The sequence below is a fragment of the Motacilla alba genome, chromosome 5 (genome assembly GCF_015832195.1).
Source record: "Motacilla alba alba isolate MOTALB_02 chromosome 5, Motacilla_alba_V1.0_pri, whole genome shotgun sequence".
Taxonomy (NCBI): domain Eukaryota; kingdom Metazoa; phylum Chordata; class Aves; order Passeriformes; family Motacillidae; genus Motacilla; species Motacilla alba.
Window position 1 is genome coordinate 41,558,834 of NC_052020.1, and position 23,553 is coordinate 41,582,386.

Genomic DNA, 23,553 nt, shown 5'->3' on the forward strand with positions numbered 1-23,553 from the left:
GCCTGGCTGCTGTAGCACATCACTCAGACTGTGTGTCAGTCCTCACAGACAGACACAGAGCTTAAGCTCCCAACACACTCCCAGCTTGTTTTTCCATGTCATACATGATGTTTCAGCATCTCAGCTAAAAGCTGTTCTGTCATTGCCCTTCCGAAGTCTGTCACCGCAATGCCACTCAGCAGGGCACCATTCAGATCCAACTGAAGTCAGAAGGAGATATCCAGCCAGCCTCCTGAATGCCATGCATTACTTCAGCAAGCTGAGGACAGGAAAATATAGAACAGACATCAGTGACGTGTTTGTGCTCAAGCAGCATTTGAAATTCAGCGTGCTGGGTGCATGCATGGAAGCAGCTGAGGCCTGGAGGATGCTTCAGGGAGCAGCTGGCTTGACTGCTTGCTTTGACATTGCTCTGAGACCAGCTATCCCCTTCTGAGCAGCAGTGCCCACCCTGGCCCTGTAGTGCTAGGGCTGGTCTTGGTGTGTTTGTGTCCTCAGCCGTGCGCCGCAGGAGCCTTGCTCTGTGCAGGTGGACTGTGATGGGGGGGAGGGTACCATGTGTGCACTGTTTCCATTGCTGCCAGGCATGGAAGAGAACCAGCTATTACATCAAACCTTGGAACAAGAGGTATGCAGGAGAAACATGCTCTGGAGTTCTTGCTGGCAGATCATGCCAACTCATGGAAGAATTGCCTAATTTGGGCAATAAAATGTGCTCTGAGCTATAAGCTGAAATTTTCTAGTAGCTGGATGATCTAGAAGTAGTTAAGAAATACTTGTTTGAGCCTTGAAAAATCTTCAAAACCCACTCAAGAGAGAAATTAGCAAATATCTTTTTTTTACCTGAGGAAAAATAGTCACAGTAGTTTTGCTGAATAGTCTTGCTGAAACACAGAGACATATTCTCTCCCTCATCACCACCTTGTAGAAACCAAGGTGATTGTGGTGAGGGAATGAAAACAGAAGGAAAATAGGGGGAAAAGAGAGCAATGAATGAAGACTAAATGAAGGGGGAGGAGGAGAAGTGGTTTGAAAATTATCCAAGGTATTTCTAAGCAGTGAATCCTACATTTGCAAATGTTTGGCAAATCTCTGTCCTAGTCATTCTGCAAATTTACTTCTAATGCAAAATGTGATTAGTGGTAGGTTTATGTTACCAGAATGCAACAGGGACTAAACAGGTTCCTTAAAACAGAAAAGATTTTGGTGTTGATCTGTCCTCTACATCAGCTTAGAAATAAGACATGTATTCATCAGCAGCTGGAGTTTTCACTTAAAAGTCTCAGTTTTAATGTTTATTTCAGAACCTAGTGTAGTACATTAGTTCTGCTCCTTTTTATCTCGAGGAATCCACTGAGATTAAATGAGCTGAGGTCCAAGGAGTGTGGACAAACATTCCTGAGCTAACACATCTTTGCCACTGTTCTGCAGCATGTTCTTCTGGGTATCTGTTGCAGCTATCTGTTCTCTGGCTTTAGGTTCCAATTTGTAAATGTGAGTAGCTCTTGAGAGAAGTGATATGAGATGTAAAGTTATTGGAAGCTTTAGGGTGTAAAGCTGTGAAAAAGCAATGAGCTGGAGAAATGATATGACTTGGTCTTTTAGAATAATGGACTGCCTGTTTCTGCTCATTTCTAATTTCTGACATTCTCTTCTGACCCATAAGTGCAGGGCTAGTCCCTCACTACAGCAGCCTTCCTGTCAATGGCAGCAGTCAGTTAAGAATATGGATCTATACTGAGGCTTTAGTTCTTTCTGATGTTTATGAACTTGCTCTCCATGAAGCAGTCATGTTGAAGGCTAAATGTGGGTGCATATATTTGATCCCTCCCATTTTTTCTTGTCAGTCTATCTACTAAAAATCACAGGTTATGCCAGCTTGTCAAGTAGGAGGCCAAAAGGCAGAAAGAGACATCGGCAGATGAGTCTGTGGCAGTCAGGGAGAAGGGAAAGGTTAAGCAGGAGATGTTATAATGCTTCAGTGCTACTTGGTTGAATTACTGCAGTGAAACCTTTCTAAGAAGAGGTGACACAGAATTGTAACTATTTGATGTATAAGTGAAAAAGTGGGCTGGTAATTAAACACAAGATTTGGTTATTATAAGAACTGTTTATAGTTTTGAATATATTGCCTGGAACGGTCTTTTTGTCGTCTTCTACTGCGTTGAAGTTTCCTTTCTGCAAAATAGACCTGCTACCTCCTTCAAAATCTACCTAAGAGGCTCAGGTCATGAGTATTCATAGAATGCTTTCAGATGTTTAACAAAAGATGATCTGTAAATACAAGGCATTGCTACACTTCTATTAAACTTTTGTCAGTAAACGTTATTCAATCACTAAACCACAAAAATATACACAGACATCCCTGAAAGAGCTTATTCCTGAAACAAAAGCATTGAAATCAACAGTTGCATCCTTTTGTTCTTAGTACATAAGAAAAGGAAAGCTCTGAAAATTTGAGAGTCACCAGCTGGGTGAAGGCAAATAATTTTTAACTTTTGTGGGCATTACAAAGCCACCTAAAGAAGTATTAAACAGAAACAGAAAGTCACCAGAATAAATGATGATTGAGAAAGTCACCTGTGAGGTTTCAGTGAGCTCCATTATTATTACTATGATCCATTCAAGTCCAGGTAATACCAATTTCATAGCATAGTAGCAGTCCCAACTCCTAGACTTTTTAAGTCAGTATCAACTTATCTGCTGTGGAAATGATACAAAGCCCCAGTTAAGGATGAAAAGTCTGTGGTGTTTAATGTGTTTCTGTTTCCCAGTTCCCTTTACTAGCTTTCATTATATTGTTAGTGACACTGAACTCCTTCAGGGTCTGGCTGTGTGTAGTGCATGCAGGAGACCGGAGAGGGCTGAGGCCAGCAACAGAATGTATGCAGTATGTTCAGAAAATTGTCACCACAAATGTTACTGCTTTTTGGATTAGCTTTCCTAGTTAGTTATTTATGTTAGCCAAGGTCTGAGATGACCATAAGAAAAGGTAACTTCACTTAAAATCTAGACATTAGTTAGAAACTGGTATTCCCAAGGAAGAGATAACCGTTTGTTCTCTTGCACCTTTCTCAGAACAGTGGCCTTCAACTAATGAAATAGGAACTGTGACTGAATTATTGCAATGAATCAATATAGCTGTCCCACCAGAGCTGAATTTTCTGACTAACACTGGTGCACCTTTCCTGGGAGCAAGATAAATATTTTTATAGTAACATGCATCCAACACTGTCCATCAACAGAAATACTACAAGAAGTTAATTTAATTGTTGTTTGAAAAAGATATCTTCCAGAAAAAGCCTTAATGTTTTTGTTTGGCTTTTGTTTGTTTTCTGGAGGTAAAAGGTATGAACAGATCTTTAAAAACACATCTATGTGTGCCCTCCCATGCTTTGATGTCCCTTGGCTATGTGTATGGTATTTACAAAATCACAATTTAGCTGACCTACAGCCAGTTTTCATTGCATTCTTATATGCTTTGAGGCACATAATCTGATAGGAGGGTTTTGTTTATGTCCCTAAAGGAATCCTGTTTGAAACTTTCAGCTTTCAAAGTTCCTTATATTTATTTCAGGTGAAAGAAATGCATTGAATCTGTTTGGAGTAAATATTTTGCTCTAACACAAGCCACAGTAAGTAGGTCTGTATGCAAGATCTGGCTGCAGAAGGATTGCTATTCACTTATTTAGGAGTGCAAACAGAAAGACCAAGTAATGCAGAGATGTTTAGAAAATTTTAAAGGACAGGGTGACCATAGGTAGTCTTTCACAGATGTGTTTCTCTGCCTGAGTATCTTGCCTTCACTAGGGACCTCCATCCTTCCTTTCATCACTTCCAAAACTGCCACAAACATCTTGGGCAAATCTTAAGCAAATTGTTTATTCTGTTTTTTTTTTCTAGTTTCTCCAGAAATTACTCAGCTTTTTCGTCTTTCTCTTGCAAAAGAAATTCCTAATTTAGAGGGGGTTTTATACTACTTGTCTTTTGCTTACCTTTATTTTAGAATACTTAAGTGGAAGTTCCACTATTGTACTATATATGCTGTTTCAAAACCTTTCACTTGTAAGAATCATTGTGATTTACAGGGTGAATACTTTGAATCCACTATTGCATCTAGGCATTGCTGCTTGAAAGCTTTTGTGTTCCTTGTGAATATTATTATCAACTTGGGTTGTTCTGTTGTTCCTGTTGGCACTTGTATTATTCAGATGTTGTATATTTATTGATGCAGAGTCAAGGTCAAGGCTTTTTGTTTGGTGTGACTTAATTAAGGTGTTGTATAAAGGGTGTATAATTTGGAACTAGAGGCTGCAAATATCTTAACTATGCTTGCTTTTTTTTTTTTTAAATAACCCTTACAACTCAATTTCATAACACATTCTCATGCATTTTGTAATGATCAAAGTCCCTTTCCTGAGAGCTTTGCTGGAATAACTACTAGAAAATGTTTTGTCACTCTCAAAATATGTTGATATTAGAGCAATTAATTATATTGTCTGTGAATATGCCTATGGTATTTACTAAAACTGGAACTATTTTTTGGTAAGAAATAAAGGACAGATGTAGCTAGTCCAACTGGTGAAAAACTTTTGTTTCATCAAATAATCCCACAACACTTTCACCTCCAATCACTCTTTGTTTCTTTTCTGCTTTATTACAGGAATTGCACACAAAATTAGTTATCAGTCTTACCACATATTGTAGTGCTGGTGAGGGTCAATATTGAATTATGAGAGATGTTAACACAATTTTCATCAGTCTAATCACTTTTCATATCTCCAGTAAAATGTTATATTAAATAGCAACAGTTGATCACGTTGCACTGATGTTGCATAGAATTTCTATGATACATTGGTGGGATTTCATTATTGAAGTCTCTAGCATTGCATCCTGTGGCTCTCCCTGCATCTATGTGTTGAATCTGAATCATTTTGTCCAGGGCAAAGTCCTAAAAAGGACCATGTCATGCACGATGGGTGTGTTTGTCAGTAAGGCCCTAGAACTGTAAATGAAGTGTGAAGTATCCCATCCCTGCCATCATGTAAGGAGGAGAAGAGGTGATAATCGGTTGGGAATGGGGTGTGAGATAAATTGGCAGATACTGGTGATGGCCAAACAAAAGGAGGAAACTTAGGTCTTCTGCTTGGTCTTTGTGACACTACTGCCGCAAATAATGCTAACAGCTTCTCTGCAGAGCTAACCAACACTGAAACTGGTCAGTACTCTCCTGTTTTTCTATTGGCAACCACTGTGGCACTGCAGTGATTACTTTGACTCCAGTGTATAGTCTTCTTTTCTTCCAATAAAATATTGTACGTAACATACCATTTTATTGTGCTATAAAAGAATTGTTATTTTAAACAGTAGAAATGATCAGAGGTCCAAACTATTCAAGCCTATGAAAAGATGTTCTTATCCATAGGTACAGAACAACATATTTGCAGTTGTTATTATTTGTATATTAAGTAAAATTAATCCATTCCTAAAAATACTGTTTTACTTCTGTCGAAGGCTGGATTCCTGCCATAAATTTGCTGTAGCATTGTGATGTTTTGGTGGGATGCAGCAATTGGTCAAAAAAAGAATTTTACTTTGGGATGGTAAAATTTTTTCTAGTTGTAATGGGTTATGGTATCCTTTGAACTCAAAAGAAATAATGAAATGGAGTAGCTGAAACTGTGGATGCAAAGGACTGTGGAAGACTTGAGTCTAGCCAAGTCAGATGAAGACTGTCTCCAGCACTGAAACAGATCCACTCTGATTTATCTAACCAAGTCACAGAAATCTCTAGATGACATTTGCTTGTGCAAACATTGGGCCCATCACTATGCTGTGAAACAACTGCTCCTCGGTGGTTCCCATCCATCACACTGCAAGCAGGCTGTATTGTCATGGGGTTAGAAGCCATGTTTACTTTTGCAAAAAGTTTATACTGATTATATACTGGTGTATGTAGCAGTGTATGCTGAGACTGGATGTGCACTTCTGAATGTTTTTAACTTTGGATATTAGTATCAACTCTTTTTTTCATAAGTTTGCAAACTTGTTGCTACGAAATTGAATTTGTGTGTTACTTGAATGTGTGGAAAGACCCAATCAGCCCACAATAAAGATCATATTAGTAATGTGCAGTCACCACCATGTTACCATATTGTTTTGTAGTGTCCCTCAGAATTTCTCTGATGCTTTCACACCAAAGATGTCAGCCTCTGATCAAAAGGAGATTGTGCTCAGTTTTCAAGCTGTGCACTGCATGAGGCAGGACTGTTCTCACTGCAGCCAGTAGTGGGGATTGAGCCATGAGCATAAACAATTGGGATATTCTTAATATTTCAGTGTTTGTAAACTGGAAGCTGATAAAATTGTATTCAAAAATGTGAAAAGGAGTGGGGGAAATCAAACAAAAAACAAGTGTCACACAGGCAAGGACAGCTTGATGTCTGCCTCTTTCCAAAGAGATCCTGTATCTCAGGAGCAGGAGTTAGATTGTATGGCCATGTTCTGCTCCCTGCATTTTCAATAAGCATCTCTTAGAACACTCAGGAGTTATCAGCACTTGACTAGGAAATACAGTTCCCATCTGTTTTCATGCTGTCCTGAAGAGAATCCAAAAATCTACTTTAAAGAAAAAACTATCAACTAAAACTACTATCTAGCTGCCTTGATCCATTTTTTTTTCTCATGAATTAAGTAATTTATATAGTTTATCATTTGTTCAAAATACTATTGAAAGGCACATATTCCTGAAGAGAAAGTGAGCAAGAGACAAGGTTTTGCCAATGAATCAGCTGTCTTTGCAGCCTGAACCCTTTTAAAATGTAATGCAGATATAGCAAAGATAAGAAAAATGCAGATGCCCATTGCAACTGTGAAAAAATGAAAGAAGAGTTGCAAAGAGAGATGTCTATGACACAACCACGATGAGCTCATTTCCTCAGGCTGTAAAGGAAAATTGAACAAACAAAAGACCAGTAAGTACTGATATAAAAGTTTTAGACACTTCTCTGTGTGGTTAACAGTTTAAAGAGAACTAGTTTTACAGCTGATTCTTTACCAATTCTTTGTCCTCCCTTTTTGTCATTTGTCTCTAGGATTACCAATTTGTGAATCAGGATTGGAGATTTAATGGTGAATAAAACTAGAAATAAAAAGAAATAACAGTTGTGCAGAATGGCTGTTCTGCCATGAATACAAAGAAATAACAGTTAATGCCAGCTTTCTTGGCATATTTGTGATGTAGGCTAGTGGTGCTTGGATATGATTAAGGGATTTTTTTACCCTTCTTCCAAGACAAAATACAAAGTCTGAAGCTTTTCATTTCATAGTCTTATGGACTTTGCTGGTGTTGGGGACAATACCAAAACAATATAATTATTTACATTATTGTAGTCATTTATCTGTCTTCCAGTGATCTCAACAGGAAGGTAACTCAGTCTTGCTTGAGTCTTGAAGCTTTGGTTTACACTTTCTTACAACTAGTCTCCAAGCTGTTAAGTACTTTTACTAAACTTGAGTCACATTAAGTTTGAGGAAGTCTGATTCTTTATGTGAGGTGGTGATAAGTTGAGTGGTCTATCAGAACTGCAGAATTAGAGAAATTGTAGAATAGGCAAGGCAAATATTGCAATTAAGCTGTTTTCCTCCACATTTCCATGCCAGTTAGAATGGACTAGAATATTTTCAGTGGGTCGGGCCCTACAGCAATGATCTAATCCTACTGTCTGACCACTTCCTGTCATGCCTTCCAATCCTTTCACCAGCTTTGTTTCCTCCCTCCTCTGGGCACTTTCTAAGGCCTTAACATCCTTTTCCAAATTGTGGGGCACAGTACTGAGGTGGGACCACTCAAACACTGAATAGAGCAGGACAAACACTTCTTTTCACTGGCTGTTTGTGCTGGTTTTTATGCACTCCAGGACACAGTTTGCTGTCTTGTCTGTCAGGGCACACAGTTGACTGACACTGAGCTGCTGCCTGCCAGCACCCCAGATCCCTTTCTTCAGGGCTGATCTCCAGCCACTCCTCTCCCAGTTTATACTTGTGCCTGGCCTTTCTCCATCCTAGGTGTGGAATCCAGTATTTGGACTTGTCCAGTTTCATACTGTTAACGATTGTCCAGTTCTTAAATCTATCTAGAGCCCTCTGTAAGGTTTCTCAACCCTCGAGAGAGTCGACGACACATTCCATTTTGTTACTGACAGCAGACTTGTTAATACTGCATTCAACTCCTGCATCCAGATTGCTGATAAACATATTGAACAGAGCTGTCCCTAGAACTGAGCCCTGAGGAGCAGCTCTGGTGACCAGTTGCCAGGCAGATGTAGCCCCATCCACCACAGCTCTCTGAGCTCTGCAGCTCAGCCAGTTCCTAAGCCAGTGCACTGTGCACAGCTCATCCCACAGCTGGGCAACTTGTCTGGAATGGTGCTGTGAGGGATGGTATCAAAAATCTTACACTGAAATCCCAGGAAAAAACTGTGTCTACTGCCTCCCCTTCATCCTTGAAGCAGGTGATGTTGCCTTTCAGGAGATTAAGAAGCAGGCTGAATATCTCTGAGACTTGTTCTCAGAACTGTGCTGGTGACAGCTGGTAGTGTCTTCATGCTGTGGATATTTCAGTAGTGGGATCAGAACAGATGCTAATCAAGGTACTTTGATGAGGCTGTCAGCAATGCAATTATTATGTGACTGTTTGTGGTTTTCTTTTGTCTAGCAGTTGCTGGCATCTTTCTATCAATTGTTCTTAGGGAGACATCCTAAGAGATTCTCATTTTTCCTCTTTTGCTCTGCTCTTAAAGCCCTTGCAAAAATATCTAATCTGAAACATATTATGTTGTTATCAGAGAATATGGGTTGTTGCATGAGTTTATCCTTTTTTGTCTATTGTTAATTGTAATAAAATGCACTATGCTTGTGCTGATTTTGTCAGCTGGGAGGAATACAGCAGCCATCATCCTGTGCTCTTTTAAAGGAAAAATAGGAGGTGCAAATGGAACCACTGAATCTTCCTTTAAAAAAATGCTTTTGGACTGCATCATTTTGAAAAATGATAAATGACAAAATGAACAGTCATAGGGACTTAATCTTACCATAATACAAAATTAGATGGCTTCAAGGTGAGTTACAGATGTACAGAGGCCAAGAAAGACAGCAATTAAATATTTAATAGGTTAAGTCTAGTGCAATCAGTCAGAACAATCAAGGACAAAAGAAAATCCATGGCAGTGACTGATGGCACATGATTTCTTATGCATTGGAGTAATATCTTCTGTGGATGTTTTCAAGTTCTTGAAAAACAGAAAAATGTCTGAAAAAGACAATTGGAAAAATACTATTCTATTCTATTCTGCTCAATTTTAATTACTTAATTCTTTCAGACATTTATCAAGAAATCCATCAGATTTTTTTGGGTTTTTTTCCTTCCACATTAGCTGCAGAGAGAACAGAAGGGTGGAAAAAGAGAGACATGTAAAGGAAAGGAAATGTATGCTACAGGCATTGTGCTGCTGCCTCATCTGACCTACTTGCCCACATGTTGTCATCAAAACTTGATTGTCAAGATAAAAGATATTACTTTTGGTATCCCAGTACATCTATGCCTGGAAGTAATATCATCATCTCTCGGAATTCAGTTAAAGGAATTTTCTTCACTTCTTGCCTGAATTACTGCATGTTTTGTTGCAGTCTATTGAAAAACTGTTATATATTATCCATGACAACAAGAACAACAACAAAAATATTAAAAAAGAAAAAGAGAGAGAGAGAGAAAACTGGAAAGGAGGGGGATTGTATTAACTGATCAGGAAATGCAATTTTAATAGTAGTCCATAGGGAAGCTGAGGAGTATTTCCAAAGGAAGTATAGAAAGAAAGCAGCCCAACTAAGGCATAGCCAGAAAGAAAGGAAGCAATGCTTTATTCTGATTGTAACAATCATATAAGTGATAGGAAAGAATGTAGGAAGAAGTGTTCAGTGACAGTAAAAGGAAAGAATTGAAGAGGGGTGTTGTGATGCACTATATAGGTATTTAGATGTTCTGCACTGGGTGAACTGTTCCCCTCGTATCCCTTGGTAAGGTGGTCTGTCCCTTGTAGCCCCTCCTCACTGGTGTCCCCTTGGCTGCGGCCTTCCGTCCCCGCCTCCCATTCCGCGGGTATAAATGTCCCTTGGGTTTGGAGCTCTTTCTCTTTATTCACCTGGAAACCCTACGATGCAGATGTCCCCTTCCAGCTAATAAACAGGACATCAGAACCACGTGGAAAAAGAGGCTTCTCGTCCTTTACTTTGTCCATGTAGGATCCGTGAGGGCTTAAATCCCAAACTAGCCGGGGGGATTTACAGCCCGAAACCCACGGGTTCCATCAGAGGGGAGTTTAGGATCTCCATTTCAGACACTAACATTTAATTAGACAGTCCACAAACCTTTTGCCCAGAGTTCTGCAAGTAGGCTAAAGATTGTGTACAAGCTGGCCAGAAGGCTAGACTGAGATTGAGCTGAAATGTAAGTTGGCAAGACCAAGTAGAAACATAGGTTTGAATCAGTACAAATATTGTAAAAAACTGAGGCAGAATCTGATACAAGAAAAGACTGGATTGAATGCATTACATTTCCACCAATACACAGTTCTTCTCTCTTCTTTAATATTCCAGCCAACAACACCATTGATGCCTTAATGGAACGTCCTTTTCATACAGCATGCACAACAATTGATCTTTCTGCTCTCTAATTTATTAATTATAAATATTTATGAATTATTTATTATTTAGTTTTAAAAAATGCTTGTTTAGAGCAGCTGATGAGGTGCTGAGTTATTGTAGTGCCATTAATGAACAAATCATGAAACAGAAATTTTAATGTGCAGCATACTGAACAGGGAAATTTAACTATTAGAGTCACTTCAAATAACTGTTAGGTACTTACAAGAAAAGAATTTACTTAATTCAACTGATCAGCTTTTGTGGTGTTCACAAAGGTGCATGATAAAAAAAAGTTAGGGGAGTATAGGGGCAAGATAACTATGTGTCCAGTAGATGCTGGTCAATGTCATGTCAGTCTAATACCTACCAGTGTCATATTTACCTACAACTGTCATGGTATCTGAGATACATTGTTTCCTGTTCCAAGAGTGAGGGTGTCATCCCTCAGAAAGCTCTGTCTACAAAAAACCTGAAAATACTGTTAATTTGCACTTGACTTTTCTGAAGAATGCAAATGCCGAAGGAAAATTGCTTGGAGTAGATGAAGTAGATTTAACCATAAGGAATGAATTAAGGGTGCAAGCACAGTATCATGCTTTTATTTTCATTAAATTTCATCAGTTGTTGGATCTCTTGAAAGGTGGAATAGAGCTGAAAGGTGGAATTGAGCAAGCTAGTATTATTTTGGATACTATGTGTGTATGTATGAATACCCCATACCTAACAATACCAAAGAGAGGACACTTGTAAAAGGGAGAAAATGGGGCCATGTGTAACTACATGTGTCCTTTTTGCAACTAGAACCATGTATTGCTGTTAATTAAACCATGCTTTGAGAAATAAGAAACAAACTAGAGATATGTCACAGTACTGTCTTAGTGCTGCATTTCAAGAAGGATTAGAAGATAGTAAAGAGCAAGCTATGTTGCTGAAGGTGCTTCCACACCTTTCTGAAGGGAATGATGATAGTTTAGTGAGTCACTGGCTCTTTACTGCTGATGGAAGTGATCTTTTAGCTTCAGTGAGAAGGGAGAGGCCATACATTCAATTACTGTGTTTGACTAATATTTTCAATTTACATTACCATGAATACAATAGTTCATAGATTTTCTTTGTTGCTCTTAGCAACCTCAAACAGCATATTACTATGGTAGATTCCCAATATTTTCTCTGAATTCACTGTGTTCCTATTTCCTGTTGTGTACTTTGGGTTTAATCAACTTTTTGCCTCACAGAAATGTTTAACTTAAAAATATGCCCGGATTTGGATCGTGTTTCATACCTCTGGCTATATGAAATATGTGCTGTATGCAGAATTAGCTCTGGTTTAGCTGAGATTGGTGTCTAATCAAGAGTATTTAAAGAATATTCAAAATGGGGAAAAAGCCCACTCATCTTCCTTGTATTGATAGTGGTGCATCCAGCCAAAACTTGTGAAAATCATTCCTGCAGACAGTCCTTAATTGTACTACCTTCCATTTCCTTAGGATACTCAGTCCTTCGTCACTTTTAGTCCTTTTAGACAAATAAGATGAAGGTCTTTGAGGGCATGGTGAATAAGGGTGGATCTCTTGTGGTAAGGGAATCAGTTGTTTGTAAATAGGTGTTGTAGTTCTTTACAACAAGCTGTGAGGTAGGAGTGTGGCAGCTTCCCACCTCTGGTAATAAGTATTACTACACGTGTAGGATGGATGACAAATGGAACTTTGATTGATAGACTTAGTGATGAAATTCTGCAGTTTACAAGGAAGTATTTTCACCTATGTCATCATTTCTCAGCTATCTCACAAGGATCAACTGTACACTTTAAAAGTATGATTTCAGCTGCTCAGAAAGAAGCTCCTTTTATTTGCCCCTTCAGCAGCTGCAATGTTGATATGCAGAGATAAAGCCACTGTGTCGTATAAGCACAGGACACTCATAGAAATGCACTTGAGCAGCATCTCATCACAAGCAGCACAGCTTTAGCCACATTTCACAGCTGAGGTATGTATGTGTGATTTCCAGTGCTTAAAGCACCTATGATAGACTATTCCCTCTGCTCTGCTGGTCTGCACTGTCTTTTAAACCTGTTTCCTCCTCAGCTGTATCACAGGCTGATTTTTGTCAGCTGCTTTACCAGCTCAATCAACTAGTTTTTGCAGGCTGTCTGCAAAGTACTGTTCCCCAATTCTTCTGGGTTTTGGTATTCTTATATGCAATTTCCATTTACTCTATGAACCACTCCTTATCCCACAGTATGCTATGGACAATGTGCCACTGTAACTGCTGATTTACCTACACTACAGTAGGGATCTCCAAACTTTTTTGATTTCACCTCCTTATCATTAAAAACTTTTTGAGCTTGCAGCCCCTACATATGTGTATTTATTTAGTCAAAACTCTGCTTGTACTAGTCCATATATGTGTGATTGTACTAATATACTGTGTGTATTATTTAAATGTACACAAAAATATAAATTAAAAAAGCATGAAATTAGGATGACAAACAATATTTTGAAATAATTATTTAATTCTGTTTAGTCTTAGAACAGTAAATGTTTTTACAGTCATCCTTAAAATGTCACCTGTCTTTGAAGGGACAGATTGTGTTTATTTTTTTCAATATATTTGCTAGGTAGCATACTGCTGACAGCCATTTGTCATCTCAAAAAAGGTCAGCAAATCTGGAACATTTGTTTTTTGTGGAAGAAAAGTATGTAACTCATCCTTAAACTGGATAGCTCAGTGAAAGCACTTTGCCACAAGATAACCAGACAACTTCTCTGTGGTACAAAATATTTTCACAGTCAATACCCACCCATCTCACTACAAAGTTTTGTAAGAATCTGCTGGTTTAAAGTCTTGCTAACTAAGGATTACATTTAAGTTTGTTGCCGTGATGTTTTCCATGTATTAATCCAGTAGTTTTTACCATGGCAGGAGGAAATAGCATTTCAACATTTGGCTTTTTTTCTTCCGCTTTTAAATAAGAAACCTCTCACTGCTAAAGAGCCTTTATGTCCTGTAAAGTTCTGGATGTTTTATGAGTTTGGTGTTTGTATTCATGTTCTGGATGCTTAGTTTTTAAATGCCCTCCTGGTTGTGGAGGCTTCATACTCTCTCAAAGCATAGTGTGTGTTAAAGGGCCAGGTTTATCATTAAGACCATAGATGAAAATGCATGTTTCAAATAATCTTCCTGATAATTACAAAAGATCTTTGGCCTAGTTCTTGTCAGACCAGGTTGTCACTGTTTTTACCTCATAAAGTGGCTAATGAGGAGCTTGAACTGGGAGTCAAAGTAGTGTCAACTCTGCCATTTTTTGTTGTTCACTTGTGCTCACTTTATCAGTCTTCTCAGGCTATGGTTTCTCTGTAGGAATGTTTTTAAGGCAGTTGTCCATTTTGCAAGGTTTAATTAAAACCAGTTAATATAATCCATAAATCAACTTAAGCAGGCGCCTGTAAACTGCAATATTACAATATATGCTGAAAATGATTGAACAAGTCAGGGTATCACTTTGAACCCTTTGCACTGTGGAGCAGCTGCTCTTCCCTCAGGACATCTCATGGGCCTCATGTGACATGAGACCCTCTGACATGCTGGCAGCCATATTTCTGTATGTTCCAGAGGCTGTCTAAGAACCATTGCCTGAACATCAGATGACAAATAACATAACTGTGAAATAAATGCCAATTGATGCTGTAAAGCTTTCAACTTATATCTATCATTCCAGTGCTTATTGATTAATAGTGTGTCTTCCCAGCCCGTATTTGTCATGTCAATTAATGAAGTATTCTCTTAGTATGAGGAACAAATTGATCTTTTAGAGGAGCATTTGCTGTCCTTGTGTGTGAAGGTAAAACTACTCATAAAGTATGTGTTTCATTCCAGCAAGGTTTTGGGCCTCTTGGACCAGCTTGATGTTCTGCAGAAGGGAAGGGGGCATGACATTGGAAAAGCAGGGCTCTTTCTGGATTTAAATCAAAAGGCCAGGCAACAAATGGCTTAATAGGATAGCCATTTCAATAAGAGAGGAATATAGATAGTGAGCAATTTTTACACTCTTTCAGAGTCTGGGAGCTTTGCTTTTGTGCAGCACTGAGTGAGCTCTGATGTATTTTCCCACAGCACTTTGCCCAGATCCTGTCTGCAGAGAGTTTCCTCCCTCCCTCCTGTTCTGTAGCGCTTTTATTTTGAGTAGCAAACAGAATCATGTAGCTACTCCTGACAAGTTGTGAGGTTACCTCTGTCACATCACCCACCATCCCACAGCACTAGCTGGCACAGGGCACTCCCACAGGCTCCCACGCAGTGGCTGCTGCTGCTCTGCAATGGGCTTCTCAAGCCCCAGATACAAGGTCCAAGAGAGCCAATGGTTGATATCACTACCTCCCCAGTAGTGATGGCTCCCCAGTACACTAGGCAGGAGAAACAAATATCTCTAAGCAGAGACCATGATTCATATCTGAGGTGTTAGTATTTCCCCCTGAAGTTTAACAAAAATGGAAAACACTATCACAGGTGCTGTGAGCAATAACAGGATTTTCATAGTTCAAGATTAAAAAAAAAGACCAGGAAGCACTTTGGATAGTTGGAACATGTAGAGGGTGGGCAAACTAACTACAAGACTGAAGATCATGAGATTTGTCATAATCAAAAGTGGTTCTCTGTTATGTTCTCAAAGTGACAACTGCATGACATTTAAAATTTATCCAGTTAAATAGAACAAAATTTCTATGAGGTACTCCTGTGCATGGGTCTTCAGGACACTCCGAAAGATAAACTGGCTTTTTAAGAGATCTCTAAAAAGTTAAGGGAGACACATTCGTTACTTTCAGATAGTTATATTAAAAAACATAGAAGGGTTCATCGTTTTCCATAAAGTGAGAGTCAAAACGTGACTTTTGTATCCTTTCCAGGTATCACTGGGCAAGAGTTCACTGACTAATTGCAGAAGTCAGTGTTACAACACTCTCATAGTATAACTCCTTGGACTATATGGAAGGAACTCTGAGTAGCTGAGAGGGAAGAAAGCTCAAAGTATTTTTCTCAATTTTTTTCTGTCTTGTGAACAAAGCAGTTTTGTAAAATATTGCGTTTTGGTGGAATAATGCTCTTATTTATAGAGAGTGAGGGGCAGGAGTTTATAAGATTTTCATAGCTTTCAGTAAAGTAAATCAATGTTAATTTCAGCCAAAATCTAGTTATTTCTTTGACTAATTTTTTTTCTTAGCAAAAATTCTGGAAGGCATTTATTCTTTAATAATCTATGCATAGATATTAGGGGCTTATTTATCAGCACAATTTGACCTATTTAAAATTGTGGAAATTGAGGAGAAAGAGCTGAGATTGGAAGGTAAAACCAGTGTTTTTCAGCCTATAGATGATCATAGATCATATGCATGGTCTAAAGACTGGGGAATGGCACTGTAAATAAATATATTGATCTGTTAGACACCCCCACAGTGTGTGTGTGTATATACATGTCTGTGGGGTTTTACTTCTGGATCGGGATGATCCCGAAAGATGGAAAAGTCCCTCCTCCAACCCGTGCCTTCGAAGAAAGACTCAGTAGTCTTCTGTTGTCTGTTCTCAAGGTTGTTTATTGTTGGTTATCTACAAGATTCTTCTCCTGAACTGCTGTGGCCCGTTCAGCAGGTCAGACAAAGGCACACTGCCCTCTCAGGGGGCTGGTGCCATCTTTTATATCATATATTACGTACTACATGTTTATACCTTTTCCCCAATACCTACTATCTATATTGAATGGTGACTTTCTACTCTAGACCAATCTGTGAGTGACAACATCACCAAAGACATGGAGGCTAAGAAGGAGAAAGAAAGAGGACAAGGCACACCCAAGTCCCTCCATCTTAGATCTCCTGACCCCCATGTACAAAACTTGGACCCCTGCGTACAAGGCTTAAAACCCCCCTGTACAGCACTCAGAAATCCTACCCTTTACTTCGTGACTACTTCTACTACAATATCTAAACTTTTGTGACTTCTTGTTCTTCCTACAAAGTTAGTAAACTGTTCCATGGGTCAAATTCAAAGCCACAGAGGTCTCTAGCTGCATGCCAGAGTCTCAGATGCTTTTAACCTAAATCTAGAACGTCTGAGAATATCTGTGAGAGATTCTGAGTTCCAACATATGTCTGTGTGTGTATGTATATACATATTTCTAAGTAATTTCTAAGTGGGAAGGAAATTATTTTGAAAGTTTATGGACCAATGTTCTAATGAGAAACACAGCTAACTTTGATATTTTCTGCCTTTGAAACTTGTAGGGGGAAAAAGTCATGATTATCACTATAATCATCAACAGTTACAAAGAATACATTGCAAAGCTTTGCATGGTCTTACAGATACAGATTATAAATCAGTATATTCAGTTCTTAAAGGGTGTGGTAATGAAGTTGGTGTGCCCTTATCTTTACGAAATATTGACTACAGAGTTCAGACTTACTGATAAGTTAGGTATCATGCTATTATATTTCTTGTGTGTGCATTTTTTGGTGTTCTAAAAGTGGCAAATTCATAAAACCACACATCATTCCATTTTGACAGCAAAAAAAAAGAGAAATTGTGTGAAACCATGTTTTCACTGAACTCTGCAACATTAAAATATCATTAAGATTAAAGGTTAGAGAGTTTATCCTTCTGCTTTTAATGTCTTTGCACATGGCAGTATGGCCAGGCTAATTTTGAGATCTAGGAAGAAGGGCTTGATTTGTTAAATCCTAATTCCACTTCAATTTAGGGTGCTTCTAAGCCTATGATCTCAAGTCTGAATATAAAAGTGTTGTTAGTGATTTGGATTAGGAAGACAACTGTTTTATTTCTAAATAGTTCTATATTGTTTCTGCAATCCTCTCTCCAAATATAAAAATTGGCAGGACAACATTCCAGAAGCAAACACAAGCTCATTATTTCTTGGCAGTTTTGTGAGGATGTCAAGGTTTCAATTCATTTGTTACACACTGACTTTGTTCTTTGAGTTTTTAGTCATACATACATCCTTTTTTATTTCATAGCGTTGTGCAGAATATTCAGAGAATAGCAAACATTCTTTTCAGCAGTAGTCCTCAAACAAGTGTTAGTTCAGTCTCCAAGATTTTCTGGAGATCTCAGCCATTGTATCATGCAAGGGTTCCCAGGGAGGAACAGAGAAGAGTCCTGCATCTTGAAAATTTCATGAACAGATGAAGTGTTTCATAGGATACTCTGACATGTCTTTAAAGGTGGAAATAATTGCATTATACAGAGAATTTTCAGTTCTTTGTTGTATTTGTCTTGAGGGATAATAGAGCATTTGCCTAGGGGGTTTTCTGTTGAGCAGCTTGATTCCCTCAGAAGCACTACCAGAGTTGGTTACTTTCCTTCCATGTTGATAGACATTGGGAGACAGCAAGGGGATGTGGAAGGACAGAGGGAAGTTCTCTTGTGTCTTGCTGCCGAGTGCTGTGAACAAGCATATACAAATGCAATTTTATACTCACATGTGGGTGCCATGGTTTATTTTAAATGGGCTTTCAATGTATTTGAAATGAATGCTAGCCTTGTGAAGTTGCTATATTAGTGGCCCTAAAGGATGTGACAGAATAGATACTTTGCAATTTATGGTAGAGGAACTATCTCCACTCCCAGCCAAAGATTTTAACATTTAATGGCAAATCTCAAATCTGTTGCAAAACTTTCTGTAGCAGGTAGTGGTAGTATTCTGTGAGTGCTACAAGAGGTTATGCTGCTTCCATCATTGTCTCATATGTGGTCAGAAATGCTTGTGAGAAAACAGCCTCCCATGGGCTCTAAAGGTCAAAAAGGATATAGAAAACCAAAACCGACACAGATGAAGGTGCAAATAATTTTTTTCATTGTGTTATCTGAACTGCCTATACCCAAGAGTATTTTAGAGAATCAGAGGCATGAAGATGAAGCAAAGCCTCCAACCTGAGCAGATTTTTATCATGTGTGTAGCTTCTTGCAGCTCTGGAATAAATGACTGGGTTAAAAGATTACCCTTTCAGAAACAAATGAGTGAGCATTAGAAAGGCAGTGAAACTGTAGTGGAAAAAAAGGCTGGTAGAAAGAAAAATTCAAATTACAGTCCAATATGAATAGCAACTAAGGATTTAGAGAACAATTCTGGAGGATAGCAGCCCCATGAGCCTATAGTCTGGGATAAATCAGAACATGATAACATGATAAAATTTATGACCAATCTAGTAAGTGAGATTATAGACCTGAATTGGACTGGAGTCCATCTGGTTTGACTCTGGAAAACTAGGCCTCTGCTGCTTCAGCTAAAAAGGTATATTTTGCTATAATATTTAGGAATTGCCAATGTAAGGCTGCAATTCCATGTATCACTAGTCTTTGTGTGGTTTTTGGATTCTTCCTTTAGTCTAAATGAAAGAAAAATCCTGCTCTCCCTGGGGGTCAGACTGAGGGCACCTTTTTCTGAGTATTCTGGGGAGAAGTGAAAGCTTCTTCTCCTGTCTTTTAAGATCTAAGTATCAAAAATTATTTGTACCTTAAGGAAACAAGACTGACCAGTTTACAGTGCTTCTGAGGAAATAGAGGGCTTGCCAATGGCAAAATTATCGAAGAAGGAATTGGTGATAGCTGTCACCTGTTGGAGACAGAAATAGGCACAAGACAATGTACTGTTCCTAGACCATGCTGGCTTCAACCTGCTATCTGAAATAACAGAAAAGGCTCCAGTGGCAGTATATCTGCAGTGTCTGTATTTATTAGGCAAGTTCCAAGTTTTAAAATCCAGAAGCTGTTAACCAGAGCTGAAAGCCTGTATCCTGAAAGAGTTTCTATTGGTAAACCAGTTAATTTGAGCTACTAATAGAGCAGCCCCCTCTGCCTGCTGAAAATTTTGAAGAGCTTTGCATAAGGCTCCTCCTGAGATTGGCTCAAATCTAGATCTAGGCAGTGGATAAATTTTGCTTAGACCATAACAGCATGCTAGCTTTGCTTTCAGATGTCTTATGTGTCTTTTTTTCATGTTGTGAGCAGCTGCAGTGTGCCCCTGCAAAGGGAGTACCTAGCTCAGACTAGCACAGCAGAATCAGAGCCAGTCCTTGACTTGAAAAAGTAATGATTATTTTCCCAGGTACTTACACACTCATTAAAAACAATAACTGAGTATCCCTGGGTTAGGGTTTCCAAAACAGCAAGGAACAGTAAGCACTAGGGATAGATAACGAATTAGAGTTTTTTTCCCTGTTCCTTAAAAATCTGGGTTTGTTGTTTGTTTTGTTTTTTTTTCCTTTAATCCTATGCAGAATTTCTACTAACAGAAAAAAATAATGTGTTTTGAGAGGCTTTGTGGTTATTGCCTATCCACCGTTAGTTAGTCCTCCTCAGAGGACCAAACATGAAATTGATTCTGGGAAGGCTTGCTGATGTCTTTACTGTAAATTTCCTTCTGAAAGAGAAAGAAAGATGTGATTCCACCCCAAGTGTGAGCATGATGCTTATCACCTGTGGGACTGGAGTTTTCAGAGCACCTGTAATATCAGTGGCTAGGTAAGATGAAGTCTGAGGATATGACTACTCAGGGCTGTTAAATGTACCAAAGAATATTTTGTAAGAGGGAGCACTGTGAAAGCTAAGGCCAAACCCCTCCTCATTAATTTACATTCTGTTCCTCTAAACCTCCCCTCTGAGGTTTCATTTTGCTATCGGCTACTTAATTTCAGATCCTGGTACTGGGGTCGCATCGTTTCTGTGCTGCATTGCTGAGAACAGACATAAAGGATGAAATGCTTGGGAGAGGCAGGATATTGCAATCACATAAAAAAATAAATTCTGGAGAACAAAGGTCAAAGGTCAAATATCCTTGTATCCAACCAATTATAACCTTCTCAGATCAATATTTTGTGCAACCTGTGAGGAGTAGATGTGTTCTTGACTGGCAGACATTTAGCTGAAGAGAGAATTGTGGTGTCTCAAGCAGCCTGCCCTGTGCATAAGACAAATACATGATAATAACTGTGATTATTTATGAGCTTACATGCATGTGAGCCAGACCAACTGCTTTGCTTATTTAGCAAAGCTCTAGAGTCTCACCTTGAAATTTCTTATCTGTAGAGATGCTGAGCGGCTGGGTGCTTTCATTTGCAGCCTTGAATTGCAGTTCCAGAAAGGATTGTAGAAATCCACACTCCATGAAATTTAATAATACTTCAGATTGTTCCTGTCAGAAATTGTCCCTGGATTGCCTAGAGGCCCCTGGGATCAGTTGACTGTGTCCCACTTTACCTCTAAATTTTTGTAGGGAGCAGGGAATATTAAACCAATACACTGCAAAGCAATATTCTGACACAGTTTTTCTGTCTTTCTTTAAACGTGTAGATCCCTAATTCATGAGACTGCATAATTATATATTTGCTTATGAATAATACACTGTGTGGGTTTCTGTTCCCAGTTCCCCACCTCCTTTTTCATTCTTGTTTGGATGCATACTGTAATTGAGCTGCCTCCCAGAGGGGCATCACAACACCCTACAACCAACTGTGAAAAATCCTCATGTCTTGCATACACCCTATTTCTCTCCCACACCCCGGCTCAGAGAATTTAAGGAGCCCTCATTAATTAACACTGAACCTTGCAGGGTATGCATGAATCACAGCAACTGTGGTTAGGGACTGAAATTTAATTAGAAGCACATATTAGGAAGGTGATTTTTTGAAGTTTCGAACTGCAAGAGGTAGAAAGTTAGCTGTAAGTATGTTGCTGTTTATGAATGGGGGAGTATGTACATAAGTGTGTGATGGTGCCAGTTTTCAAAGACAAAGAGATAAAGCTAGCAAAAGTTCTTGCCTTTTCAAAGTCACTTCAAGGAAGGTTTTGCCAAAATGATTCATGAGGTTTACTATTGCTGCTTAGAAATGATGCTGACTGCATCAAAATCTAATGAGAATGCAGTACATGAAATACTAAGATTTAAAAAAATAAACACAGGAAAGTATTTCAGTAATAATACTATACAATGTTATTATCTTTCTGTTCCAGTGTTTTGTTTAAGACAAGATGGACAACTTCCACACTGCCTGTTTATGGAGAGTGGAGGTGTCACACAATACATTAAAAGTCTTGCTGGCTAGGAGAAAACAAGGCTATGACATATTTGGTGAAAACACCCATGTCTTCACTACCTTTCTCATTTTCAGTGCTGTCATTTCATTTGGATCTTAATAACTCCAGCATATTTAGTATATGTATCTTCTTTCAGGCATTATTAGTGTAGTAATTTATTTTTTTAAATCCTAAATACTTCTAGATGGTTACAAAACAAAGCAGTAGAGGCAAATGTACGTATTGAAAATAATTGCTTGGAAACATACTTGGGCCACTTGAGGTCAATAAGCATTGCTATGTGGTAGCAAAGGATGGCAGATGTAGGTGTATTTTGAGATAATGCATCTTCCTTAAAAACAGTGGACCAAAAGCCCTACTAAATTTTCACACTCCTTTTGGTATAGTCAGAGGATGATAACAATGAAACAGAGCTATGGAGATGTAATTGTAATATGGTCTATGTAGCTTACATATCATCAGCTGTCTGTAATCTTGCATTTTAAGCCCAGTGGTGTTTTCTGGGTTCTGTTTATAGTCAGGAGAGAGATGGGTACTCCCAGTGAGCAGATCGTGCCATTGGGATAAATGGGTAGACTCTCATTCTGAAAGTGCTCCTCCTCACTACTGAGTATGGCAGTATTCTAGTTAACTATGAATACATGTCTGAATTGTAGTGACTGATGCTGGGAGAGAAAGCCCATCTTTCTGTACAGAGAAGGTACTGGAGAACCTGTCCTGCTGCATAGAGCTGATTGTTCAAAGTAATGTCCTACTGACATGCTCTTTTCTTGTGTGTGTCTGTTCCATAGTGCACTGAAGTGTAAGTGCAGCTGTAGGCAGGGCATGCCTGCCTGTGATCTCAGTAGCTTTCAAAAGCTGAAGGGAGTTTATACTGCTGCCTTGTGCCTATATATGCAATTCCTAAAGCAAAAACAAGAACATTGCTGGGAAGTCAAGAACATTGGGAAAAATGTACTGGCCTTCCATATGGGTCAGATTATGTTATATCTCAGTTCTACATTGCTTGAGTAAACATTTCCTGGTTTAAAGTGATGTTTGGCATGGCTGTGTGCTACTAAGGATATGTAACATTCTTCTCATTTCAGGAGTGATGCAATTCATCTGTACAGATAGATCAATGAGTCATGCTTGCATACAGTGAGCATGGTATTTACAATTCATAGTGTGAGGTTCTGGAACTCACTGTCTCACATACAGAATTAACTCCCACTCACAGTGGTAACTTTTATGTTTTCTGGAACCATTCAAGGAGATGGATGATTTAACATAAATATTAACAGTTTCTATAAAAGTGGGTTGAATTTTTATTTGACAGCAACCTCCAAAATTTGAAAATTTGGTATCAGTTAGTCATCTCCATATTTTCAGTATGTTCTCATTTCTTACAGTTGCTTTTCTTGGGAAGATGAAGGGAGAAGTTTAATTATTTCTAAACTTTAAAAGTATACATTTGGTTAAAGCTGTGGAGAATTTAATCTGTGCTAAAATCAAGTGCTACAATGAAAGTGCAGGATGACCACAGATCTTGTTGGAACCATCAGCTCTGCTTTGCCAAAGTCAAATCATGGTACTTGTTGCTTGAAATGAAACAGTTCTACAAAGGAACAGGCACATTCTCAGGAAGTATGACCATTAAAATTTGACTTGTCTATCCTCTGATATGTAGTGATCCTGATTCTGTGGACAGAGTTGATACAGTGAGCTGTGTACACAAGTGAAACAAGCTTTCTGGAGGGTGGTGGAGCAAGC

General features: G+C 38.7%; 1 protein-coding gene across 28 annotated transcripts in view; it reads left to right on the top strand.

The window, feature by feature from the left end:
• The window catches only part of NRXN3 (neurexin 3), a 961,434-nt gene that overhangs the window by 777,767 nt on the left and 160,114 nt on the right, over nt 1-23,553 (top strand). The gene's annotated exons all lie outside the window — the stretch shown is intronic.